Consider the following 4402-nt stretch of genomic DNA (forward strand, 5'->3'; position numbering starts at 1 on the left):
AGCTCTATACTCACAGAGTGTTAAATGTTTAGTCAAATTCAATGTATCGTTTTAAAACTTAAGATATGTGACCTTAAAATATTAAGGTATTAAGTGGGAAGATTAGTAAATATTAATTAATAAGATATCATGTTATGAGAAAAGAAATTCTTTGTATATTAAATAAAAAGTTAATTGGTTTATTTAGTTAAATTGTGTGTTAAAGATCATAAATTTCATATTGCTAAATCTTGATGTTTGAGAAGAGTTATTTTCATTGGGTATCGAACAATATTTATTATGACTATTCATATAATTTTGTCATAACTTTCCATTTCCAAAATGAAATATATATTTGAGTATTACTCTTAATCACTTTGTGCACCCAATTTACTTATCCCAAAAAAAATTTAAAAATGATAGTTCTAATATTCTCACTCCATACTCAATTTTAATATTAATATTAATTTATAATTATATTTTTGTTAATAAGTATAGTAATTAGGAACATCAAAAAATATAATGCATAATATTATAATGATTTGATATTATATTATGAAATATATTTAAATATTATAACAAAAAATTATTATTATAAATGTAAGCAACATAATTGACATATTTGTTTTTTATTGAAAAAGCAGTGAAAACTAGGGTACTGACCCTTTACATAGTTTAAACTATAAACAGCACTTAAACAACACTATAATAGCAAACATCCATAACTAGAGTCTTTCCGAACCAGAAACAACAAAAAGAATAGAACAACGGGGAACAAGGGAAAGCATCCCAAAACACAAAAAAACAACACAAGATCTAAGGGATCAACTTGCGAACCCCAGTCCTAGCAATGACATTTTTCCAATCATCAAACAAGAACTTGTAAAGTTCCTTGGCTTCATCTTTGTCAACATCGTTGTCCGCAATGCGCTCTCTCGAGAGGGAGAGAATGAGGGCTGAACTGTGGAGGACGTGCAAGCAGAAATTTTTGAGACAGGCAATCTAGGAGTCCCTAGCCTCCACCTTATGTTTCAGAACCTTGATCTCCTCAAGAATGACCTTCATGTCTAGCAACGGCCCTAGGTTTTCAATCCTCTGCAAAATATCCCAAACATCAGAACGGATATTTTCGAGTTGTTCCATAGTCAGCATTCCCTAAGGGATATCAATCCTTTTCTCATCACCCTCCCTGTTGACAGTCTCTGTCACTAGTTCAACTTCTTCAATTTCCATCGTCTTAGCCAAATCCACAACAAGAGCATTGACCCCCTAGGCTCCCAAGTCCTCCAGGTTTGCCACATTCTTGTTCTCATCACCCTCTTTGTTCACAGTCTCCACCGTCGGGTCCACTTTTCCCATCTCAACCGTCTTAGCCAAATCAGCAACAGGAGCTCTAGTCCCCTGGGCCCCCAATCATTCGGTTCCGCCATTTTCATACTTTGTCTGGGTCCACCAGGTTGATAGTCACCGCAAGTTCCATATCTGACTTAGCATTAGCGGCCTCATTCAGGGGCCTAGAGCAACCCAAATCTTTAAGGTCCCCCCCCCCCCCCCCCCTGCCATGTCCTCAATCAAGCCTTCATCGAGATCAAAGACATCTTTAGATTTTGCCTTTTTCTTCGAGGAGCTTTTCGACGCCAACCTGCGTGACCTCCCTTTGCCTTCAGTGTCAAGGGAAGGGCTTTCTTCCTCAAATTCTTCAGACAAAGAATTGTCCTCAATGATAATTCTTTTTTCGTTTCATAGGGGCTTTCCATTTACCCTTAGATTTGTTATAATGCTAGTATAGATATCTTAAATACATCTATCTAAAGAAATTCCAAGAGGAGATATCAATTTTTATTTACATCTTGTTTATTATATTTAAATTTTAAACTTCTTATCATTGTTCAAAAAAGTGATTAAAAATAAAATTATAAAAAAATCTTTTTTAAAGAATATCTATCTAAAACTTATAATTTTGATGAAGCTAAAAAATAAAAGTTAACATTAACACGCCCACACCATTTCACTCCACGCCTTGTTGTCATTGTAGAATGCCCCCGCATTAATAACATTAACATGCCCACACCATTTCACTCCACCCTTGCTGCCATTGTAGATTTTCTAAAGATAGATATATTTATAGTATTTAGACTTGCAACATATAAACAACATTATTTTAATGAAGCAATAATTTTGTTAAAGATAATTAAACAATAATTTCACAAAAAAATGAAATAAAATATATTTTTTATTTGTGATGGCTATACACATGAGAAACAAATCATCATTTCATATATGTTGTTACATGAAACTACATCATGTTGGAACTAATCTAGCATTTCAATGACACAATAGAAATGATCTTAAGGTGTGAGACCTTGCAAAGGAGACTATATCTCTAGAGAAGGTTGGCTTCCTTTCTAGTCTAGATATAGAGTGTTGACCCAAAAAACAGTTGTCCTTATCTACCATGAAAGTAATCTCTTCCCTGTACAAACACACTACCTTTGGAGGAATTCTAATTCTGACAATTATCTCCTTCCAAAGATCCTTAAAGAACTTACAACAAGCTTCACTTCAATCATTCAAATTATCCAAATAGTCTTTAATCTGAACGTCAACAATCTTATCTTTTCTCCATACAACATTTTTCTTTCCAAGTAAGGCATTTAAGAAATAAAACACTAAAAAAACAAAAGAGATCCATACCAGAAGGGGTACTTCTCATCCTTTGTCATTTGTAGATTTTCCATTAGTTTAATTCTCAAGAGTTCACACAAATCATAGTCATTGTTCTCCTTCACCATCTGATAGGAAACGTACAAGACTATAGAGGAGGTAGAACCCTCCCCATTTTTGAAGTACATTTTGTATGGAATTCTCGTAGCAATGTACCTCACACCAAGATCAATTATATTATTAATCTAAAGAGCCCTCTTGTCAGATAAAACCCCAGTAAGCCTCGTGACCTCTTCATTCTTTACAAATTTGAGAATCAGAATCTTTCCGATGGAGCATAAACCAGTTACATCTCATATAGCATATTTTGAAATTAGGTGTGGCTAATCCAACTGTTAGGGGTAAATAACTGATGTTAGTAAGAATGATAATTATAATTGTGTTTATGGTTATGTTGCATCGCCAAGAGGTTCCCGTCGGGTAGTTGGGAGTTGGTGACAGTTGGCAACTTGGCCAACCGTCAGGTCTATGCATTGTTTGGATGGAACCTCGGCAGGGGAGATTATGTATGGATATATTCTAGATCAATCAATAAAGATATAACTCTCTTATGGTCTAAGTTTTTTATCACCATTACTTATGTTGTGACATATGAATGTACTGGTACATGAATAATTGGTACGTGTGAAAAATATTGTGCTATTTGTCAGTTTTACCAACCTTACATTAAGGACTAAACATTTTGGCGTTGTTGCCTGAACGAACCTGGAGATAACTATGGTGGCAGGCGGAAGGAATTAATGGGTCGGCCATTCAACCAGCAATTAATTATCGTGGGCAGCGACACGCATGAAGAGAGTACTGTGGAAGAGGCATGAGAGGATCAGTTGACGACAGACTTGGTAGAGTTGTGGGACATGTCGGTCATGTAGTACATGTAGAGAGAGGCTCGGGAGAGAGTCGTCTCAGAAGGTACGGTACATGGTGAACTCACCGTCAGCACTCCCATCTTTGACCTGCTCGGAAGTATTCCAAGGTTACTCGCCAGAAATTTGATTACACTTTAAGACCGAAGGGAGGAAATTGCACGAGATCTCCATCAGCAACAAGTACTCTGAAGGTACAAGGAGCGGAGCTGTAGGGAGGAAGAGGAGAGGGAGGCTAGTTGATGTCGTACCTCTAACACTCGATGCCCCTATGGCCAAACAAAGACAAACGTACCACTGCCACCAAAGAAGTAGATGAGGGAACCGTACGAAGATCTCTCCGCATAAAAGAATAGGCCGAAAGGAGACGGCGGCTAAGGGAGGTTGTTGACTCAAAGAGCCCGGAGAAACATAGCAGAAGTCGGAGTGTGAGTCGGAGTCGTAGTCGGGAGAGGCAAAGGTCATGTATGTGGAAGGAGTTGGTCGAGGTCGCCAAGAACCTGTCACTTCTAGACATAGCGGAGGAAGATCTCACCGACCAGGCCCCACACTCGACATCAAGTGAAGAGGACTTTGGAGCCGAGTCACAGAGCAACCCGTCGGAATATTCTGAACAAAGAGAGGAGGCAGTACAGGACCTGCATGAAGAGATCGCCACTATTTTTGAAGCAACATTATCTGGCATCAGAAATTTGTCCTTGTCAGAGGGCATCAAAATAGGAGGGTCAGATCCAGAAACCCCGGGAAGGAGGGACTATAGGAGCGAGGGTGACCAAAGCCCTACGGACAGGGGCCCAACCAGACCAAGAGCGTACGGTATCTCCCAGACACAT

The sequence above is a fragment of the Cryptomeria japonica genome, chromosome 1 (assembly GCF_030272615.1).
Source record: "Cryptomeria japonica chromosome 1, Sugi_1.0, whole genome shotgun sequence".
Classification (NCBI taxonomy): domain Eukaryota; kingdom Viridiplantae; phylum Streptophyta; class Pinopsida; order Cupressales; family Cupressaceae; genus Cryptomeria; species Cryptomeria japonica.